The 25,128-nt window shown below is 30.6% G+C and overlaps 1 protein-coding gene across 1 annotated transcript in view; it reads left to right on the top strand.

Annotated features, from left to right (window-relative positions):
* Window positions 1-731: 731 nt before the first annotated feature.
* LOC109595755 (protein artichoke) overlaps window positions 732-25,128 on the top strand; it is a 145,956-nt gene continuing 121,559 nt past the window's right edge. The window contains exon 1 of the mRNA XM_020011175.2: window positions 732-820. The gene's annotated coding sequence lies outside the window, so the exon portion shown is untranslated. The remainder of the gene's footprint in view (window positions 821-25,128) is intronic.

Genomic DNA, 25,128 nt, shown 5'->3' with positions numbered 1-25,128 from the left:
GTATGTAAGGAATACGGACATCTCAAATGGATCATGATTTCTTTAAGAAATGGATTTCTTGCGAAGGCTGTGTTTCATTGAGTATGGAGAAATCAAGTAGCTGAAGAGCATGCACCACTTTTTAAACTAAAAATTGGAGTATAATTCTGACGACTGGAAGCATCACATATTTGTGAAATGAAAATTACTTATGTAATGTAGTGTTGCACCGATCGGACTCATCACTAATGTTCCATAAAGTAGCTAAATGTTTTGGAAGACATAAATTCTGTCCTACCACATAAGGACGTCGCTTGGGGGTAGATTAAGTGTGTCTATAGGATATTAACACTAAAACTTTTTAAAATTTTCAAAACATCTTTATTCCTCAGTTTTTCTTTTTCAGTTTATTAATTTATTAATTGTGTAAAATTATTTCATATCAATTTTTGGACACAAAATTTCTGAGACGGCCCTTCACACCTTCAGTAAACAGCAACAAAGTCACGCGAAATGGTGGGGACAACGCTGGGCTTTTCCTGCTCGAGGTCCGCAGTTACTATCGGCTCCTGCTGGCGCCAACACGTCATAGCGACTTTTGAGCGTAGAGCGGCGCGCGTCGTAACGTCCCGTTTTCGCAAACGCGGCAAACCAACTTTACCGGCTTTCGAATTTTGCCTCAACTTCTTGCAGTGGTAATTTAATTTATTTCTTTATTCTTTTTTTTTTGTGGTGATTTGTTTCGGAGTGTGGTGGATATTTACTAGTTTGTGGCTGGTGTTGAACTCGCAGGAAATGGGAGTACTTTGACACTGCACAGCGAATTTTATTATAAGTCAAGGTAAGTGAATTCTTTTTATAAAAAATATGTTAATGAATTATTTACTATTAAAAATAGCGTAAGGTTAATTGTACAGGGATTATTGTAAAAATCGATAGTTGTATTGCGGAGTTCCTTTTAATGAAAACCAGACTTCAATGCTTTATATATTTGAAAATAAAATGTGTATATACCAAATATTATGAATACTTTTTCAATTACTAGAATAATAAATATTATTATTAAAAAAAGAAGTATCAGAAAGTAATTGGTCTTAATGATTTCATAAACTTTATTAAAATATAATAAATTTATTTATTATTAATTGAAGCATACAACAAATATTCGGCAAACATGATAAATGAATTTATTTTACGTCCCTCAAAAAAGCAGTGTGATTAAAACAAATAAAATATTTATAAATCGAATAAAATAAATTATTGAACAATGCGAGTGAAGTCCCATTATTTAATTGCATTCAACCGTATTTGTACTGAAATAATTTAAATATATTAGTACAATTATTTCATGTAGTAAACCCCATACAGCGTCGCTACTAAAGATAAACAAAATTTATTTTGTTTATATTTATTTAAAACGAATGGCAATAATTCATAATTATTTATTACAAAACTGTTAAATTAAACAAAAGCTCAATGAAGAGGCTTTGTTTTATCAATTACGTATATTTTTTCAGGAGGGATTAAAATACACACAAAAATAGATTTAGTTGTGTTAGAAGTATTTAAAAGCAAAGTGCAAAGCTGTGTAAACACTTTTAAACTCATCTTCATTTTTTAATTGAGAGTTTTGAGATTAAATTGAAGCCGAGATAATTGCCTCTTTTGTTTAAAAAAAATACTCGTATAAATTGAAGTGTAACAGTAAATCACTCTCGTAACTTGCAGGAATTGCTCCTGGGTAAATAATCATTTCTTAATCTTTTTCAAACAAAAAATTGATTAAAAATTATTTACAATTATTTCAATTTGTGAATTTAATTTTCAATTTATATGGCAAACACAAAGTTTAAACTCGCATACTATGGCTAATATTATGTTGTAATGAACATAAAATTATTTTTGAATGAGAATTACATAGAATAAAATTGAATATTTTCTTGAGTATAATCAGGTTAAATTAATTTTATTGAAAACCGAGTTTGTTTTACAAATTTGATAATGTATTGATGTAAATTTTAATTAAAAAAATTAAATATATTCATTATATGATTATTATAATGAATGTTTATCAAGTAGCAAACAAAATTAATTTTAGCTCTATTTATTTAAACATATTACAAATGCATAGCAGTTTATAGGTCATAAACTGTATCTCACAATCGGTATAAATTAGTAATTTTATTTACTTTAATTTAAGTTAAGAAGAAAAATATAGTTAAGAGCTTTAACTTATTTTTGAATTTACATACATACATACGAAATATTCATGAAAATAAAAATTAATAAAAAGATCATAAAAATAAAATTTTAAAATATCTTTTAATATTTTTGAAGCATACTGATACGTATTTACAAATTTCATTGTGTATTTTATTAAGCTTAATCATGCTAATTTAATTTAACTGAAGTAGTTTGTGTTACAAATATATTGATGTAAATTAAATCAATTAAATAAATGCATTTATTTTATTTATTTATTGATAATTTAAAATTAATTAAATTAATTATTAGTTTTAATTAAAATTTAAATTTCCATTAAAAGAAGCAAAGTAGTATAAAGTTGAAACATGTTTTTCAAATTTCAGTCACTTTGAAATAGAATAAAATAGAATAAAATTGATTATTTTATTGGATATAATCATGCTACATGAAGTTTGTTTTACAAATTTGTTAATGTGTTTTTGTAAATTTTAATTAAAAAACTAATTACAATTATTGTAGTTTATGTTCATTAAGTGGCGAACTAAATTAATTTATGAAAACAAATGTTTTAGTTAATAAAATTAACACAAAATTAGTAAGAAATTATTTTGGATAAAATAAAATAGATTATTTGGATTATTGGACATAATTATGCTACATGAAGTTTGTTTTATAAATTTGGTAATGTGTTGATGTAAATTTTAATTACAAAAATTAATAACAATTATTATAATGAATATGTTTTGTTGAATGACAAACAACAAAATTAATTGTACATTTATTTATAAACTTATTACAAATATACAATTGTCTATAGGAACTAAAATATATATGACAATCATATGAATTAACAATTTTATTTATTAACTAACGTTAATTTATAATTAAGAAGAAAAATATAACTAAGAGTTTTCTAATAATTAAATAACTTATACCAAAACAATCATAATAATGAAACATAAAAGCATGTTTTAAATATTTTGATACGTATGTACAAAGTTTCACTTACATTTATTTATTGCATACCATAAAATTAATTTTATTTTAGTTTATTAAGCATGTTAATTGAAAATCGAGTTTGCTTTACAAGTTTGGTAATGTGTTGAGGAAAATTTTAATTAAAAAAAGACTAAATGCATTTATTATAATTATTGTAGTCCATGTTCATTAAGTAGCAAACAAAATTAATTTATGAAAACAATTACAAATGTACAATAATTTGTTTCACAATGAATTTTCAGTTTTATTTAATAAAATTAACACTACATTAGTAAAAAATGTATATGTAAGGAAAAAGGAGAGTTTTAATTAAATTTTAAAATTACATCAAAAGAAGTAAAATTATAAAACATTCTTTTATTTTATCAATCATTCCCACATAAAATTCTTTTGGATAAAATAAAATAGAATAAAATTGATTATTTTATTGAGCATAATTATACAAATTATTTTAATCGAAAACCTAGTTGTGTACTGATGTAAATTTTAATTAAAAAAAATTAAATAAATGAATTTAATATTTTTCCTTTATTTATTTAAACTTGTTACAAATGTACCTCAATTTTATTTTAGCTAGTAAAGGTCACTTGCCCCTCCATGGAAAAAACTGTATTATTTTAATTTTTCAATTTATTGATGAACAAAATTTACTATGGTGGTAAAGCAAAACGAGATATTTTTAAATAAAAATACGTTTAAAGCAGCAGGTTAACAAAATCTTCCATATTCATGTTCCATCCCCCAAATTATTTTCATTTATTTTAATGTAAAACAACGAAATTATAAATCAGTGAAACAACAGCGTACATTTAATCCCTGCAGTGACACGAACATTACATATCTCCAGTTTGTACGCTAACAGTCTCTTATTAAAGCCATCGCAAGATTTATTTTAAAACTATCAAAAACGACGAGTTCCGCACCAGACTAGGATGTGCGGCCATTAATCACACGTGCGCACTTCAAATCCAAACTAATACGAACTGGACTGAATAAAGTTTTCGGGGAGATTTGTGGCATCATAATGTGACACTCAAATGAAATTATCTCCGCACTGGGAAGTAGGGCTTTGAACCCTGCTATTTTTAAATTTATTTGAGCGGTAGTTGTTGAGCGTACATCGCACGCTCCCCCCGCAACTTTCACATGTCCCATCCAAATTGGCATATTTAATTTCTGCTATGTATTAGTATAAACAAGTTTTGTTGTTAGTTTTAATGTAAAATATTAATTAGCACCAAAAAAATATTAAAGATAATAAAAGTACATTAATTCGCATATACTGAATTAAATTATATTATATATTTTTTCAACATAAATATAATACTTTAAAATTTTGCGCAACGTCGGAACGATTTGCATGAAAAATGGATTTTAGGCAAGCAAAACCAGAATTAATTATTTTAATTCCGAATGTGTACGCGAGCTTAATTCTGAATTTACTCGGATTTGTAATGCCATAATTTAAAATTATTGTCTGAAGCAGATGCGATCCTTTATTTTCGGATTAGCATCATTTATTGCAGTTCCATCAGTTATTCAAAACTTATAATAGTTAAGATAAAATTTATATTATAAATTTTATTACGAACTTTTTTGAATGAAATATGGATTTTCCAAGTTTATTTTAATATTATGTTTAGTATTTAGCGGTGTAATAATGTGCCCAATCCCTGATAAAATTTAATGGAGCAAGAAAACCTCGAATACTTTTATACTTATTTAAATTGGAAAGGGTTGTCTTGTGATGCCTACAATAAACAAACGAGGTGTTTATAAAATAGGAGATTAAAATTCCAATAATCTTAATTTTTTTATTTCTAAAGTTTCTTCAAAAAACAATAGTCTCTCAAATTTAGAGGGTTTGTTTAAGAAATTTTTCGTAAAAAACTTTTTCGATTTTATTTTTTATTTTTTTTCAATAGTAAAAGTCAAAATTGATCATTTTTCCAAATTTCCAAAAGTAATAGCCGATTTTTAAGAACAGAGACAAAACTAAAATCAATTATTGACCGTGATTTTAAACCCCTTTACACTCAGGAAATTTAATTTTTTTAGTGATGAAACTTTTTTTTTTCAAAATTATTTAAATGCATGAAAACTTTTGGTAGTAGAGAAATGTCTAAAAAACAATTTTTCAATTATAAATGTATAACTTAATCAAAAAAAAAAAAAATTAAAAAAAGACATTAAAATTTTTTAAATTGATTTTTAAAATATTTTTTAATGCAAAAATTCAATGCAATAAAAAATGTATTATTTTTATGTGTAAGTTCCAGTATATGGAGACACTATTATTAGCTGAGCTAATTCTAACTCTAATGAAAACAATAGAAATCAAAATATTCTGAGTAAATTGTGTATCTTTGTTGAGACAATATTTTCTATATATTTCTCTACCAGCAAAAAAAATTTGGTTTATTTAAACGCAAGATTTCGAAAACAAATAGTTTTTTATTAATTATTCCATCACTTCTATTCAAAATTATAAAAAAATCGTGTGTAAAGGGGTCTAAAAACATTTTTTGACAAAAATTTTGCGATTTTTAATGCTCTGAGATTTAATTTGAAAGCTGTTTAAGATAAAAAGCTGAAATTTCTTTAAAATTTTAAGCTTTCACATTCTTTGTGCAATTTAGAAAAAAGTATTTTTAATTATTATTTATTGTCATAGCTGTTTTTGAAATATTTCAGTTTTAATGTTCAATGTATTTACTACATGCATTTATTCTGTCCTTGAAATTATAATTTTAAATCAAATTTCAGCAATTACGTTCTAAAGGAATAAATATATATTAAACCAACCCTGTGTAATTATATATATTTGGCAAAAAGCACTAAAACTCAATAAAAAAATAAATTCTTTGCATGACAAGTATCGTTTGCCAATATAGATTCGTGCTCGTCGAGCCTATTATTGACGAATCCCTTTGTGGTACACGAATTTAAAAATAGAATCGTGTGTCGGAGTCTATTCTGTAGTGCGGAACGTCTGAAAGTTTTCACTGTTTGTTTTCGATGGATTAAAAGCATTCCACACTTGCTTTCCGTTTTGGCCGGATCAACGCGGAAGGGACACTTAATGTCGTAAATTATTGCCGGATATAGGATTCCAGAGAGTCATTCCACTTTTTATTTAAGTGGGTCGTTTTAATTTGGGGCCCTCTTGATTAAATTATAATTTTGCTGCTCTGATAGCCCTTCAAAGGAAAATATTCGTTTTATTGAAAAATTGCTAAATTATTATCTATTAGCATTTTATTTAATTAAAGACAAAAATACGAGCCATTTATTTTTGACCATTGACACCAATTTCTTATTTTTAGCTTCGAAATTTGAATACAAAATTTACACTACGTATACAATAATATTTTTGTCTTTTATTTTATGGTTTCCGGTTGTGTTAGCAAAATCCGTGAAAGCTTTGAGTAACGAATCCGAAAATAAAACGAAAGAGAAATTGCTGCTTTAGGCACGATAATTCAAAAAGTTGTTTCTAATGTTTTAATAACTGAAATAACTTGAAAGCACTCTCCAATTTATACTTCAAGTATCATTCGTAAAGGCTTTTTGTGCTGTTTTATCCTGACGTGTTTGTTACCATTTAGGGGGTAAATTAAAATGTTGCAATTCATTTAGAATCTACCCGAATTTATCTTGAGATGCTTATACCACTGAGCAAAATTATTACACAAATTTTGCGTCCTTTCCATCAACTGAACACAAATGAAACGACAAAATAATATTTTTTTTTAATTAAAATTAAAGTTCTTTGAATTATTGCAGGAAGCAAATGAATTTGTTAAATTGGCAAACCTGACTTAAGTGACATTAAGACTGGGAACTCCACGTTTTGTTCCCGCTTCTTATCCAATTTTTTATCCGGCCCATTAAAACTTCTAACTGCGAGTAACTCGTCGAACCTTCCGGACACGAAAATGACGATTTTCCGTGGACTCCAGAATCGTTCTTATTACAAAAACTATTGTGATACGGACTGAGCAGTCGGGAAATCGATTGGCTTGCCGAAGTTCAAATAATGCTTACACATAGCCATCAAATCCATCGAGCCTGATTTGTGTGGAAACAAATGAGTGAGGGTGTGGATCGAGTCTTAATCAGAAATTGAACATTTGCAGCTGCTCCAAGAATAATAAGTAGCTTTGGGAAATATAAAAAAAATAATTGCATCTAACCTCATAAATTCTGTTCCATTTAATTAGTTGGATTTTATTAAGATTCCGCATACCGATTAGGAAATTGACTTCCTAATATTTGAACCTTGTAAATTACATTACATTGCACACATTGCATGCATCTTTAAAGCTATATTTGCACAGACACATTCATAAAGTGTATTTCAAAACGTACAGTAGAAAAAACTTCTTTGAAATTTTATACATTTCTAGGGTGCAACATTAAATTTGTAACGTAACACAAACTTTAGTAACCAACTGTAAATTACATCATATTTAAATTTGACACATGTCCGAATTAAGTACATAAAAATAAAGATTTTGCATTAAATCTTGGATGCTTCAGGCTCCTAAGTAATTCCACGTCTGATCAAGTTATAAAATATTGAGAGTGGAAGTCTCTGTTCCATATTACTCACGTTAGGAGATTTAAGATGAGTCTCACATAAAATTTTTAATATAATATATTTTATTTTCATGAATTCCATGTATTTAGGGCAGTAAGAACATTACTGCAAACTTTTAACAGTTTGCGCCAAAGAAACAAAAAAATTCGGGCTATTCTTCTTGCTCAGGAAATTATGCCGCTACATTAGACTTTATTAAAGTCTGCTTATTAATTCTCACTTACAGGGTACTTTTTTTCTGAAGGGGGATTTAAAATCTCTTCTCCGTTTTACGAGGAGGAACGGGACGGCGACGAACAAAAAGAATTCCACAAAAGAATGGGGTGACATGTGTTCAGACGCAGAAAGTCTCTGAAAATTATAAGCAAGTTTTCGGTGCCCGGGAGTTTGTTTTTCCCCTTCACTCTGTTTTGAGCAGGGAGTTTCTTTTGAACTTTATTGCCCGCCGCGAAACATACACACCACTTATGTTTGTGTTAATTTAGCTAGGAAACGCGTATAAATAAACAACTTCCACTTTGGTTTTTGTTTCTTTTGTGGTAAAATTTAACAAATACGAACGACTTTTATTGAGAATAATTATGAAACAGTAAAACTATTGAGTCACATTGGACAAACTTACAATTAGTTTGTCCATATGTGACAACATTCGCCCCTCATCGTTTAAATTAGCAAGTTTTAATCCCAAATTAATGCCCCCGATAATAAAACCGATCTGACGGGCAAATATTATCTGGAACCTTCCCCTTAGAACGATTATAACTGCAAAGAGCTTAGCATCGTCCCGGTTGTCGTACATAGATAATATTAATAGTAATCGTTGTGGCCAATGATGTTCGGACGTGTTCACTAATTTATCTTGCAAACTATAGGCTAATCTTCTGCTTATCGATCACATCGAATTGGGACACAAGAGAATTACACGCACAATCAACTACCGCGCGACATGTGTGTGTGTATCGAGTTTGATGAGACAATACAATTAACGTCATAAACGCCACAAAGGTGGAACAATCTAACTTAATTCTCAATAGCATTGTTTAATGTTTTATATTCAGTTTGTAATTATTACCAAGTCAATTTCGCTATGTTCAAAAACATTTAACTGAACTGTACGTAAATGTAGGCTGAGAATAAAGAAGGAGAGGAGAACATACAACAGTTTCAAAGTTAAATGTGATAACTCAAACGATTTGTCGCTACATTATATATATATATATATATATATATATATATATATATATATATATCACCGGCAAAGTTTTTAATATTTAATTAATATTACTACCAAATAAAAAAAGTGGCAATGCTGTGACTTGTTAGTTTTTCAAAAAGAACAGAATGAGTGACATCCACACAACACTGAGCAGGATTTGATACATTGAAAAAGTAAAAAATGAATCAATATCCAATGTTCTCCACAATAGTTATTTTTTGCTATTAGTTTCACATTACAAAATTAAGCAAAATTTTGTTCAGTGGATGAAAATGAAATATCATATTATGATATTGATAATTCTAGATTGGACTATGTATGAATGAGTGATACCTATACATTACAAAATTAAAGAGCATTTTATACATTGGCTGAACATGAAATATGATATTGATGGCCTTATATTGGAGAGTTTCAATCATTTTTTATATATGAATATTTACAGCAGGTTTTCACTTCATAAACTATTTATTTTGCAAAGTCCACAATATGAAATAAGATATTGATATATGACAATATAAAATTATATTAAACAAAAATATGAGGTTATATTGTTATTTGCTGTGGTTAAAATGTATATAATGATATTGATGATCTTATGTTAGAGAGTGTCTTAATCCTTATTTTACATTATCCACAAATATTTATTTTTAAAGTTTAATGTAAAACTATATTAACCAACGTAAATAAAGCTCCACTATGATTTGTCTTTAGTTTTCTGTAAAGAACCCCATGGATTGTATCAATATACATTATAAATATAAGCAGGATTTTATATATGTCTGGTTGAAATGATATCAACCTATATGTTGGATAGTATTTCAATCATGTATGATCATATGGTATATTTTCAGTAGGCTTTTACATTATGAACTATTAATAATGCATTAACTACAAAATTATATTTAAGATTTAATATAAAATTTAATTAAACAAAAATATGAGGTTATACTGTGAATTTCTGTTAGTTAGAATATTTATAAATTACATCCTTACGTTACAAAATTAAGCAGCACTATGATTAGACAATGATGGAAAATATAATAATATAAAATTATATTAAACAAAAATATGAGGTTATACTGTGATTTGCTGTCCTTTTTCCATAAAGAATACCTATGAACTTACGTCATAAAATTAAGCAGGATTGTATACTGTAGCTAAAAATGTATATTATGATGTTGATGACCTTATGTTGGAGAGTGTTTTAATCCTTATTTTGCATTATTCTATTAAACAACGTAAATAAGGCTGCACTACGATTTGTCGTTAGTTTTCTGTAATAAACTCCATGGGTTAAATCAATACATTATAAATATAAGTAGGATTCATATAATGGCTGGAGATGAAATAATGATATTGATCTTGATATGGTGTATTTTCAGTGGGCTTTTACATTATAAACTATTAATACTGCATTAACAACAAAGTTTATTTTTAAGATTTAATATGAAATTATATTAAACAAAAATATGAGGTTTTACTGTGATTTACTATTCGTTTTCCATAATTAATACTTATGAATTATAATCTTAAATTACAAAATTAAACATGATTTTATACAACAGTTGTAAATGTATATATTATGATGATGAAGAAATTATATTGGAGAGTATTTTGATCCTTATTTTCCATTTTTCACAAAATTTATTTGTAAGATTTAATTTAAAATTATATTAATAACGTAAATAAGGCTACATTATAATTTGTCGATAGATTTCTGTAATAAATCCCATAAGTTATATTAATACATTATAAAAATAAGCAGGATTTTATATAATGGTTGGAGATGAAATTATGATATCGACCTACATATGTTATGAGTATTTCAATCATATGAATTACATCCTTACTTTACAAAATTAAGCACAATTTTATACAATGGTTGAAAATGTATTAAACACAATTTTATACAATGGTTGAAAATATATTATGATATTGATAGAAAGTGTTTTAATCCTTATTTTGCATTATCCATGGGTTATAAATATAATTTTATATAATGACTTGGAATGAAATTATGATATTGATCTATATATGTTGGAGAGTATGTCAATAATTTGTGTTCATAAGGTATATTTTCAACAGGATTTTATTTTATGAACTATTTATTTTGCGTTTATTAAAAGCTTGATCCTTACATTACAAAATTAATCATGGAATATGATATTATGGTACTGATGGAGGACTAATTCTTTATTTTAATTTAACCACAACATTATTTTTAAGATTTAATATAAATTAGATTGAACAAGAAAAATATAGATATACTGTGATACCATATTCAAGAGAGTGTTTTAATCATTTTAGATCGTAATATCTATTTTTACATTATGAAAAAAATTTATATTTAAGATTATATATTCAACTAAAAATATGTCTATATTGTGCTTATTTTTATTTTTAGAAATACACACGCAATCTTATCCGTAATTTTACCATAAATAATGACACAACCACTTTACTGAGCGCCAATCAAATAAAAAAAAACGCTCGAAATAAATTTAACCTAATAAGGAAACGGTAAATCAAAAACATTAGCGTTATTAAGGCCCCGTTTTCGAACGTTTTACGATCGGCCGTGTGGGTTTTTAACGCTCCTGAAAAACATGTGGTGTCAAAAAATTCGACGATAATTTAGGGCAAATTGATAACGCAGTTGAACGTCATAAAAGCGACGTAACCGTAAAAATCCACCCTAATCTTATCTTGGCGTTAGTTAGGAACATAAAGTATATAATTTTACGCTTTAATAAAACGTTTTTTCTTCAAGGGGACTAAAAATTTTCAGGTTTTTATATTAACTCAAGTTGAACTCGTTCGTTAACATCTTTAACAAATAACTAATAATAATAATTTACGAAGCTTACAAACTGTGATGTTCTTTTCCAGCCATTTCACTTAAACATCCGTAGTCAATAATAATTTCTTGTTCACGTGAGAAATGCGGAAAAGCATTTTTCCATAAATGCCCCGAGATTGCATTGAAATTTTATTGACACATCTCTAGAATCGTTTCCTTTAAATAAACCGGGTCAATAGCAAAAGTAATTTATCTTGAAAAGATATGTGAGTCCCAAGAAAATTGGTACCAATTGAACGAACCCGTTTCGTGAAACGAATATTGGATACACCAGATAACAGTTTAAAGTAATTTGTGAATTTATCAGAAGTAATGACGTTGACTAACTAACCAACTAACGTCTAAGTTTTCGCCAATTATCGGTTTTGCAATAACAAAGCTCCAACCACCGGGTATTGTATTAAATAATTGCATAATTCGAAGTTGGTTAGATAAACTATTCACCTAGGTTCGGATTGTTACGTGCACAAATCAATATTCAATGGTGGTCGTCCGTGTTATACGAAATTTAAATGAATTCACTTTGGAGTTATGATACAATGCGGATTACGAATTTATTCATACAGAAATTCATCTTCGCACTCTAACCTAACAACAGTAATGAATGTGCTTTATGTAAAGCAGAAATAAATAAGCTGTTGGAAAACACACCACTTAAAATGCAGTGTCGAGTCGGAACTTTGTGAATAACATCCGTTCAGATGCTTAGAAAACGAATTTATTATTTGCCGAGATTCGACTCAATTACAATTATAAAACTTTGAGCGTGAATTTATTAATTAGATTTAAATATGATCGTGTACACACACCGAATTGAACTGGGGATAAACGGCAAACGGCAAAAAAGGGACAATCGAAATTCCTGTTCAATTAGCCTTAACATTGCTGCCCCGTCGATTATTATAAAAACTGATCCGGCTTTAAGTTATTATTTCCTCGCACGCTCAATTAGCCGCGGCCCTAATTACTCCAGACGAATAACCCGAAACAAAACTGCGTTCATTATTAAACAATAAATCTTTGTGTTAGATGTATTTGCGGGCGAGTCACGCTAATGATTTAGTTTTCGGCCCGTCTGACTTGAATTTGTATTTTGGGCGGTGGCGCGGCGTATCCACGAAACAATTCAATTATTATAATTTGGTCGAGTGCACGGTCCCAGCGAAGGACTCAGTCAAAAAGGTCCTTTGTGCAATTTATCTTTTGTTAAGGGGCGTTTTGCAGACGGTTTATGTACTTGGTCCAAAGAAAATTCAGTTGAGTGTTATTCAAATTGCCGGATCAAGAGGGCAAAACTAAAAAAACATATTTTAAATATGTAAAATGATGTAATGCGATGTATTTTGATTGTGGGTCGACTGAAATAAATATCTTGGCTGACCACGAACAAATGATTAAATAAATTCCTTCTTTTGATCATTACAAATATGTTTTTTATATAAATAATAAAATTTCCACATAAGATACCCTGTTCCGTATTTGGTTTGCTGTTATTTCTACATACAGTTCCTTCAACATCTTATTATTATTGTTTGTTTTTTTAATATAAACAGCATTTCCTTTTACCATAAAATATTCTCTTTTATATAAAAGGGAAATATTCTTAATCCGATTTCATATATTCCATAGAACATACAATTCATAAATCCTCTTTGAATACCAATATTTTTTCTTGAACTGGAGACATTTGAAAAATTGAATAAAATTTGCTGCGTAACAATTTGATAGTTTTCTACATATACTGTTGGTAGAAAATATTTTTATAATCTTTTTTCCACAACTAATAAAGAATAAAATACATTGAATTATGAATATGGTTAGAAAATTAATTATGGGATGATTAATTTGAAATACTACTAAAACTTTATATTTACACTATAATAATATGTCTGTTTCTTCTAATTATTATTTATTGGTGGTCTCACAGAACATCCAAGAAGTTGGTACTCCTACTAAAAACAACACTGGATGAAAAATTGATTTGTAGTGTGAATGAAATTGAAATATTTTCATTATAAATTATTTATTGTACATTATAACATCATTTAATTAATGCATCATTTTTCTTAAAAACTATATACAACAGAAATAAATACAAATACAAATATAACAAAATTTAACCCATTGTTATTATTAGAAGAATTTAAACTTTAGAAAGAAAGATCATAATGTAAATTAACTCAATGACTGTAATAGTGATTAACTGAACCATTGGAATTGTGAGAGTGATTACTTAGTAGAAGGGAATTCAAACTTTTTAACAAAATATTTGAGTGAGTTATAATATTCTGATTAGAAATAGAAGCACTCGATTTAGAGATAGGGGAAAGACTACAAAATTTAACCTACTAAAATAATTTTCAACAGTGGAATTATTGAAAGGGGGTTATACTGGAACTGTTTTGGTTTAACATTATGAATTTTTCTTGTTGTAAAGAAATCTGATGGAGAAAAATGGTCCTCGCAGACATTAAGTGTTTTGATAGAAGGATTAATAGTACAAACTTAACGCCATACTAAATTTAATTTAGAATCAGAAGGTGGCCTTAAAAAAATATTTTTAAAATTAGGGTTGTGAACATCACTATTGTATGTATTGAAACATGAAGGATAGCTACAAATTTTGACACAATAACCTGATAGAGACTAAGGCTAAGAACTCTTGGTTGAATTCTATAAAATGCTAAAATAAAATCACAGAAAAATTATTACAAATATTACAGAAAAAAATTGTCTATTCTAATAAAACTACCTTACTCTCATTGATCAAATGTTTTGGATTGTAGTTGGTTGGAATCTAAAATGTTAATAATATATATATATATATATATATATATATATATATATATATATGTCGGAGGGTTCATGTGAAACGCAAGTAGTACTATGGGTTGCATACTTATAGTACTTGGGTGGAATCAGCGGAAGTGCTAAGCAGGGGATGGTACTCGAACCGAGGGACAGTTAAGCTCCGTCAGGGAAGCTGTGTAGAAGTCTTGGCTTGGCATAACCGTCGGGATCACCGCGTTTCATGCGACTCCTAATTGTTTGACTATTAGTTATAATTAGTTCAATTACATTGTAAGGACTATTTGTGTGTTATTTAATATTCGAAATGGCCGATAATCCTGACAGCGCTGCGACATATATATATATATATATATATATATATATATATATATATATATATATATATAATAAGATTAAAATACCTAAAAAGTACCGAGGTTATTCTGGTTAAATAAATGGTCCGGGAGCCTGTTTAACCTACAAAATAACTTTAATTTACTCCACGCCCCAATCTTCAGACATCAATTCTGTAGAAAACATGCCACGGAGAAAGATGTTATACAAAATATTAATGTTAAATTAAATAACACAGTTTTAATAATTAATTAAAAATTCCTTTCAAAATGAAACTTGCTATATTTATGTCTACTCCAATTCAGAAAAATATGTTATATGTAACAATTTATAGAATAAGAATACAAAAATTTTAAAAAGATTTATTAATGACCACCACTGTATATGCAAATATATTTATCCTAAAAATAGTCTATAAACTATATATGCGGTTTACTGGTGACTTATTCTTTATTTTTATATTCACCCAGGCCCACCTAATAAACCTGGAAACATCTGACAACAAATAAAAGGAATTCCGGAACGTGCTGTTAATATTCCGCAATCAATTGGACATTTCGTGCGACTGGGCACGTAAAAACGTATCCAAATATCTCCCCAAACAAAAAGAAGGAAAACCACAACTGGCTCCTTTTTTATTTGATTCCATTTGTTCGTCGTGTGTGATTGATATCGTCGAAAGGGACGGGCATTAACGGAGACGTCTTCCTAATGACAAGGGTTGCTGATCAAGTGACCTAATTTACTGGATAGTCCTGCTAATTCATCAGTCAGTTCATTGTATTTAATACCAGTCTAAATACTAGTCCAAGTGGGTATTATTTATCATCAGTGTCTTTGAAGGGGCCATTAAATCGTTTGCTATTTCGACTGCATCAATTAATACCTGACGAAATTCATCACATCGCACAAGTTTTAGTTGCCACAAATTTGTAATTGCCAATCGGAATGATGGATTTCGATTAAGGAATTGACCTATTAAACTTTGCATTCCAAAGAGTTCCAAACGAGATGGTGGATTCTCTATTGAGTGTTTTAAGTGAATGTTATAGGTGAGAAAAGCTGCACCCCGCACTTTGCCAAAACGGTATAACAATTACATGGGAATTTCGGGCTCATTTTGGGCTAATTTCGGCCCAAAAGTAAAAATTTTGGGCTCGAAAAATAACCGCTTTTTTTTTCATTTTAAAGTGCGGGGTGTAGCTTTACCGTAAAGCTACACCCCGCACTGAGTTTCAAAGGCTGGGGCTATCGAATCAAAAAAATTTGCATGCAGGAATTTCGGGCTCTTTATGGGCTCACGAATGGTCAAAAGAAAAAAAATGTAGCTCAAAAAATAATGGGTGATTTTTAAAATTTTAAGATTTCTACGTACTTGCACTTTTCTCATTGACATTACACGGTTAATTCTGTCGATTCCGAAGTGTTCTTGGTACTGAAATTTCGGGCTCTTTAAGGGTTAATTTCGGCCCAAAAGAAAAAATTTTGGGCTCGAAAAATAACCGTTTTTTTTTTTTATTTTTAATGTGCGGGGTGCAGCTTTACCGTAAAATTAGACTCCGCGCTGAGTTTCAAGGGGTGGGGTTATCGAATCAAAAAATTTTATATGCAGGAATTTCGGGCTCTTTACGGGCTCACCAATGATCAAAAGAAAAAATATGTAGCTCAAAAAATAATGGGTGATTTTTGAAATTTTAGGATTTCTACGTACTTGCACTTTTCTCATTGACATTACAGGGTTAATTCTGTCGATTTCGAAGTGTTCTTGGTACTGAAATTTCGGGCTCTTTAAGGGTTAATTTCGGCCCAAAAGAAAAAATTTTGGGCTCGAAAAATAACCGTTTTTTTTTTTATTTTTAATGTGCGGGGTGCAGCTTTACCGTAAAATTAGACTCCGCGCTGAGTTTCAAGGGGTGGGGTTATCGAATCAAAAAATTTTATATGCAGGAATTTCGGGCTCTTTATGGGCTCACGAATGGTCAAAAGAAAAAAAATGTAGCTCAAAAAATAATGGGTGATTTTTAAAATTTTAAGATTTCTACGTACTTGCACTTTTCTCATTGACATTACACGGTTAATTCTGTCGATTCCGAAGTGTTCTTGGTACTGAAATTTCGGGCTCTTTAAGGGTTAATTTCGGCCCAAAAGAAAAAATTTTGGGCTCGAAAAATAACCGTTTTTTTTTTATTTTTAATGTGCGGGGTGCAGCTTTACCGTAAAATTAGACTCCGCGCTGAGTTTCAAGGGGTGGGGTTATCGAATCAAAAAATTTTATATGCAGGAATTTCGGGCTCTTTACGGGCTCACCAATGATCAAAAGAAAAAATATGTAGCTCAAAAATTAATGGGTGATTTTTGAAATTTTAGGATTTCTACGTACTTGCACTTTTCTCATTGACATTACAGGGTTAATTCTGTCGATTTCGAAGTGTTCTTGGTACTGAAATTTCGGGCTCTTTAAGGGTTAATTTCGGCCCAAAAGAAAAAATTTTGGGCTCGAAAAATAACCGGTTTTTTTTTTTATTTTTAATGTGCGGGGTGCAGCTTTACCGTAAAATTAGACTCCGCGCTGAGTTTCAAGGGGTGGGGTTATCGAATCAAAAAATTTTATATGCAGGAATTTCGGGCTCTTTACGGGCTCACCAATGATCAAAAGAAAAAATATGTAGCTCAAAAAATAATGGGTGATTTTTGAAATTTTAGGATTTCTACGTACTTGCACTTTTCTCATTGACATTACAGGGTTAATTCTGTCGATTTCGAAGTGTTCTTGGTACTGAAATTTCGGGCTCTTTAAGGGTTAATTTCGGCCCAAAAGAAAAAATTTTGGGCTCGAAAAATAACCGGTTTTTTTTTTATTTTTAATGTGCGGGGTGCAGCTTTACCGTAAAATTAGACTCCGCGCTGAGTTTCAAGGAGTGGGGTTATCGAATCAAAAAATTTTATATGCAGGAATTTGGGGCTCTTTATGGGCTCACGAATGGTCAAAAGAAAAAAAATGTAGCTCAAAAAATAATGGGTGATTTTTAAAATTTTAAGATTTCTACGTACTTGCACTTTTCTCATTGACATTACACGGTTAATTCTGTCGATTCCGAAGTGTTCTTGGTACTGAAATTTCGGGCTCTTTAAGGGTTAATTTCGGCCCAAAAGAAAAAATTTTGGGCTCGAAAAATAACCGTTTTTTTTTTTATTTTTAATGTGCGGGGTGCAGCTTTACCGTAAAATTAGACTCCGCGCTGAGTTTCAAGGGGTGGGGTTATCGAATCAAAAAATTTTATATGCAGGAATTTCGGGCTCTTTACGGGCTCACCAATGATCAAAAGAAAAAATATGTAGCTCAAAAAATAATGGGTGATTTTTGAAATTTTAGGATTTCTACGTACTTGCACTTTTCTCATTGACATTACAGGGTTAATTCTGTCGATTTCGAAGTGTTCTTGGTACTGAAATTTCGGGCTCTTTAAGGGTTAATTTCGGCCCAAAAGAAAAAATTTTGGGCTCGAAAAATAACCGTTTTTTTTTTTTATTTTTAATGTGCGGGGTGCAGCTTTACCGTAAAATTAGACTCCGCGCTGAGTTTCAAGGGGTGGGGTTATCGAATCAAAAAATTTTATATGCAGGAATTTCGGGCTCTTTATGGGCTCACGAATGGTCAAAAGAAAAAAAATGTAGCTCAAAAAATAATGGGTGATTTTTAAAATTTTAAGATTTCTACGTACTTGCACTTTTCTCATTGACATTACACGGTTAATTCTGTCGATTCCGAAGTGTTCTTGGTACTGAAATTTCGGGCTCTTTAAGGGTTAATTTCGGCCCAAAAGAAAAAATTTTGGGCTCGAAAAATAACCGTTTTTTTTTTATTTTTAATGTGCGGGGTGCAGCTTTACCGTAAAATTAGACTCCGTGCTGAGTTTCAAGGGGTGGGGTTATCAAATCAAAAAATTTTATATGCAGGAATTTCGGGCTCTTTACGGGCTCACCAATGATCAAAAGAAAAAATATGTAGCTCAAAAAATAATGGGTGATTTTTGAAATTTTAGGATTTCTACGTACTTGCACTTTTCTCATTGACATTACAGGGTTAATTCTGTCGATTCCGAAGTGTTCTTGGTACTGAAATTTCGGGCTCTTTAAGGGTTAATTTCGGCCCAAAAGAAAAAATTTTGGGCTCGAAAAATAACCGTTTTTTTTTTATTTTTAATGTGCGGGGTGCAGCTTTACCGTAAAATTAGACTCCGCGCTGAGTTTCAAGGGGTGGGGTTATCGAATCAAAAAATTTTATATGCAGGAATTTCGGGCTCTTTACGGGCTCACCAATGATCAAAAGAAAAAATATGTAGCTCAAAAAATAATGGGTGATTTTTGAAATTTTAGGATTTCTACGTACTTGCACTTTTCTCATTGACATTACAGGGTTAATTCTGTCGATTTCGAAGTGTTCTTGGTACTGAAATTTCGGGCTCTTTAAGGGTTAATTTCGGCCCAAAAGAAAAAATTTTGGGCTCGAAAAATAACCGTTTTTTTTTTTTATTTTTAATGTGCGGGGTGCAGCTTTACCGTAAAATTAGACTCCGCGCTGAGTTTCAAGGGGTGGGGTTATCGAATCAAAAAATTTTATATGCAGGAATTTCGGGCTCTTTATGGGCTCACGAATGGTCAAAAGAAAAAAAATGTAGCTCAAAAAATAATGGGTGATTTTTAAAATTTTAAGATTTCTACGTACTTGCACTTTTCTCATTGACATTACACGGTTAATTCTGTCGATTCCGAAGTGTTCTTGGTACTGAAATTTCGGGCTCTTTAAGGGTTAATTTCGGCCCAAAAGAAAAAATTTTGGGCTCGAAAAATAACCGTTTTTTTTTTATTTTTAATGTGCGGGGTGCAGCTTTACCGTAAAATTAGACTCCGTGCTGAGTTTCAAGGGGTGGGGTTATCAAATCAAAAAATTTTATATGCAGGAATTTCGGGCTCTTTACGGGCTCACCAATGATCAAAAGAAAAAATATGTAGCTCAAAAAATAATGGGTGATTTTTGAAATTTTAGGATTTCTACGTACTTGCACTTTTCTCATTGACATTACAGGGTTAATTCTGTCGATTCCGAAGTGTTCTTGGTACTGAAATTTCGGGCTCTTTAAGGGTTAATTTCGGCCCAAAAGAAAAAATTTTGGGCTCGAAAAATAACCGTTTTTTTTTTTATTTTTAATGTGCGGGGTGCAGCTTTACCGTAAAATTAGACTCCGCGCTGAGTTTCAAGGGGTGGGGTTATCGAATCAAAAAATTTTATATGCAGGAATTTCGGGCTCTTTACGGGCTCACCAATGATCAAAAGAAAAAATATGTAGCTCAAAAAATAATGGGTGATTTTTGAAATTTTAGGATTTCTACGTACTTGCACTTTTCTCATTGACATTACAGGGTTAATTCTGTCGATTTCGAAGTGTTCTTGGTACTGAAATTTCTACTCAAAATTAAAAATTTTGGGCTCCAAAAATCGATTTTTTATTTAATTGTTAATTAAGTTTGTGTGTAAGTCCACTTATTGAAAATATGCAGTTGGATACGGTGATTTGGAAATTTCAGGCTTTTTATATACTAAATAATGTTCATAAGTAAAAAATTTAGGCAGTTGTCTTGTATGAATTACCGTTTTGGTAAGGGCTAATTTTTTTATATTTTATATAAATTTATGTTACGCAGTCTCGTTGTTTTAAATTTGTTGTTTAAATAATTGTACCTTTCAGATTAGATGTAAAACGGTTATTTTTCGAGCCCAAAATTTTTTCTTTTGGGCCGAAATTAACCCTTAAAGAGCCCGAAATTTCAGTACCAAGAACACTTCGAAATCGACAGAATTAACCCTGTAATGTCAATGAGAAAAGTGCAAGTACGTAGAAATCCTAAAATTTCAAAAATCACCCATTATTTTTTGAGCTACATATTTTTTCTTTTGATCATTGGTGAGCCCGTAAAGAGCCCGAAATTCCTGCATATAAAATTTTTTGATTCGATAACCCCACCCCTTGAAACTCAGCGCGGAGTCTAATTTTACGGTAAAGCTGCACCCCGCACATTAAAAATAAAAAAAAAACGGTTATTTTTCGAGCCCAAAATTTTTTCTTTTGGGCCGAAATTAACCCTTAAAGAGCCCGAAATTTCAGTACCAAGAACACTTCGAAATCGACAGAATTAACCCTGTAATGTCAATGAGAAAAGTGCAAGTACGTAGAAATCCTAAAATTTCAAAAATCACCCATTATTTTTTGAGCTACATATTTTTTCTTTTGATCATTGGTGAGCCCGTAAAGAGCCCGAAATTCCTGCATATAAAATTTTTTGATTCGATAACCCCACCCCTTGAAACTCAGCGCGGAGTCTAATTTTACGGTAAAGCTGCACCCCGCACATTAAAAATAAAAAAAAAACGGTTATTTTTCGAGCCCAAAATTTTTTCTTTTGGGCCGAAATTAACCCTTAAAGAGCCCGAAATTTCAGTACCAAGAACACTTCGAAATCGACAGAATTAACCCTGTAATGTCAATGAGAAAAGTGCAAGTACGTAGAAATCCTAAAATTTCAAAAATCACCCATTATTTTTTGAGCTACATATTTTTTCTTTTGATCATTGGTGAGCCCGTAAAGAGCCCGAAATTCCTGCATATAAAATTTTTTGATTCGATAACCCCACCCCTTGAAACTCAGCGCGGAGTCTAATTTTACGGTAAAGCTGCACCCCGCACATTAAAAATAAAAAAAAAAAACGGTTATTTTTCGAGCCCAAAATTTTTTCTTTTGGGCCGAAATTAACCCTTAAAGAGCCCGAAATTTCAGTACCAAGAACACTTCGAAATCGACAGAATTAACCCTGTAATGTCAATGAGAAAAGTGCAAGTACGTAGAAATCCTAAAATTTCAAAAATCACCCATTATTTTTTGAGCTACATATTTTTTCTTTTGATCATTGGTGAGCCCATAAAGAGCCCGAAATTCCTGCATATAAAATTTTTTGATTCGATAACCCCACCCCTTGAAACTCAGCGCGGAGTCTAATTTTACGGTAAAGCTGCACCCCGCACATTAAAAATAAAAAAAAAACGGTTATTTTTCGAGCCCAAAATTTTTTCTTTTGGGCCGAAATTAACCCTTAAAGAGCCCGAAATTTCAGTACCAAGAACACTTCGAAATCGACAGAATTAACCCTGTAATGTCAATGAGAAAAGTGCAAGTACGTAGAAATCCTAAAATTTCAAAAATCACCCATTATTTTTTGAGCTACATATTTTTTCTTTTGATCATTGGTGAGCCCGTAAAGAGCCCGAAATTCCTGCATATAAAATTTTTTGATTCGATAACCCCACCCCTTGAAACTCAGCGCGGAGTCTAATTTTACGGTAAAGCTGCACCCCGCACATTAAAAATAAAAAAAAAAAACGGTTATTTTTCGAGCCCAAAATTTTTTCTTTTGGGCCGAAATTAACCCTTAAAGAGCCCGAAATTTCAGTACCAAGAACACTTCGGAATCGACAGAATTAACCGTGTAATGTCAATGAGAAAAGTGCAAGTACGTAGAAATCTTAAAATTTTAAAAATCACCCATTATTTTTTGAGCTACATTTTTTTTCTTTTGACCATTCGTGAGCCCATAAAGAGCCCGAAATTCCTGCATGCAAATTTTTTTGATTCGATAGCCCCAGCCTTTGAAACTCAGTGCGGGGTGTAGCTTTACGGTAAAGCTACACCCCGCACTTTAAAATGAAAAAAAGCGGTTATTTTTCGAGCCCAAAATTTTTACTTTTGGGCCGAAATTAGCCCAAAATGAGCCCGAAATTCCCATGTAATTGTTATACCGTTTTGGCGAAGTGCGGGGTGCAGCTTTTCTCACCTGAATGTTATAATACATAAACTTTTAATAGTTAATACAGATATTCCTGCTAACACCTTGTTTCTGTATCTCATATACTTTTTTACATAAGCTGTTATGGAAACTATAATGACTCTTCTATAAAATTGATGAATTTTCTGATGTTTCTTTTAAAGTCCTTCGATGCTCAAAGAAATTAACGCACCACCTATAATTTTGTAAATTTTAGTGTATTTACTATAATGTAGTAAATAATACATTGTTTAAGACGGTTTGTGACTACAACAAGTTTAGAGTTTCAGTTAGAAAACGGTGTTCGACTATTCGACGAGGATTTAATTTTTTTTAAAAGCACCTACCGACTTGATTGTGATGAATAATGGGAACTTTAATGATGAGCATTACATTTTGAACATTCTATAAGAACATGTCGTGCCATATGCCCCTTTTATAAATTCCAATTATTTTGCTGGTGTTGGGATTAGTGGTCGATCCCAGCCACCTTGCAGTCCAGATCTCAATCCAATAGAATATATCTAGAACATTCTTTGGAGACGTTTAAGCCTGTCCGAATAATTTAGAGGATGTGGAACGTGTTTTACTCTAAATTTTGTAAAATATGGTCATTCGTAATAGAGGTGAAAATATTTCATATTAAGTTTAAATTTATTTTTTTTTAAACAACCAATTATGTTAATTTTTAATTCAATAACAATTATAAATAAAAACCTATTTTTAAATAAATGTACAAAGTGTATGTATATAGGTTTATGTCTATGTTTATTAATAATAATCAATTATTATTGGTGTGGTGTGATAATTTCTTGGAGTAGAATATATATATTTTTTTAAATATAAGATTCTAAATTATCACTTAAATCCAGTGTATGAACAAACAAACATCAAAAAGAAGTTTCTAAGGTCGCTAATACGAAATCTAACACCAAAAATTTACCAGAAAAAATAAGTTTTCCTTCTAATTTATCAATTGAAGATGCATTTAAGATATTTATTTATATATCTAGACAACTTTTGAGCTGTTTTTTATTATAATTATATATACGATATTTTCTCTAAATGATGATGTTTTTTTTCCTTTTAAATATAAATTAACCTAAATTCTCAGAAAAGTACCAACCTCTGAGCAACAGATAAACATAAAAAATAAGAGGGCTTCCAGAAGGTCTAATACCACCGGCTTATCAGAAAAATTTCCCTATTTACCATTAAAGACGTATTTAATACGTTAGATTAATAAAATTCCTGTTACACACACTGAAACCTCTAAACAATAAATATAATATGGCCGCCGATTGCGAAGTGCCAAGTTATAAAGCGCGGGCCTTCACAACGACGGTATCGCGTTACATAAAAATAAATTTGGCATATAAAATTTTAAATTGCACATCGACGACGAAACGACCCGCGGCATCGTCTCATTGCACGCGTCGCCGTATTTTCCTGTCCATATCCGTGAAATGTGTGCGACGGGATCGATGTTCGGACGAGTTCTTATCCTTTTTGTCATACAAATTTACGGCGACGATGACGGTTGCGACGCTTGTCTCGTGAATACGAATGAACTGTCGGATGACGCGTTTTTTTTTCTTTACTTCGACGCCTAGGTGATCAGCAAATGTCCTGTGAAGGGTAATTTAGCGTCGTCGCCCGCTGCAATTTCACCATCGGCGATGTGGATATCCCATGTCGCATGAGCTGTATGAGATATCGGTAAACAGGCACATTTTCCTTCGAGTTTATGCGCGATATTTTTAATATGTCGGCCGTTCGGTCTAGACGATAACGACTACAATTGTTACTGATGCTCAACGGCTCGAGAAATTGACGATTCTTCTGGGAATATTGGCTTGATGAGGTTGAGCCATTTTGTCGCCTTTCTTAATGGATAGATGCCATTGAGTAAATCTTAAATGTGTTATGTTTTGCATGAGGATATTTTCGAATACATGTAGAAACTCGTAATATCTTCCAGATAATTTAAAAACTAATACTAAATTGAGACTAACTTGAATTTTTCTGTAGTAACTTCGTATCTTCTATAATAAAGACACATTTTGTTTTTTACTAAGTTATTATTTAAGATAACTTCCATTGTTTTGAACAAATTTTGAAAGAAAATAAGAGAAAAATGATATTTATTAGTTTTGTGGAATGATCACATTGACATTAGCCTACTTAAATGGGTATATACATATATGTTAACATAAATAATGTAAATATATACAAAGTGTGCA

Source organism: Aethina tumida, chromosome 3 (assembly GCF_024364675.1).
Source record: "Aethina tumida isolate Nest 87 chromosome 3, icAetTumi1.1, whole genome shotgun sequence".
Lineage (NCBI taxonomy): Eukaryota > Metazoa > Arthropoda > Insecta > Coleoptera > Nitidulidae > Aethina > Aethina tumida.
This window is presented reverse-complemented; position numbering and strand designations above follow the sequence as displayed.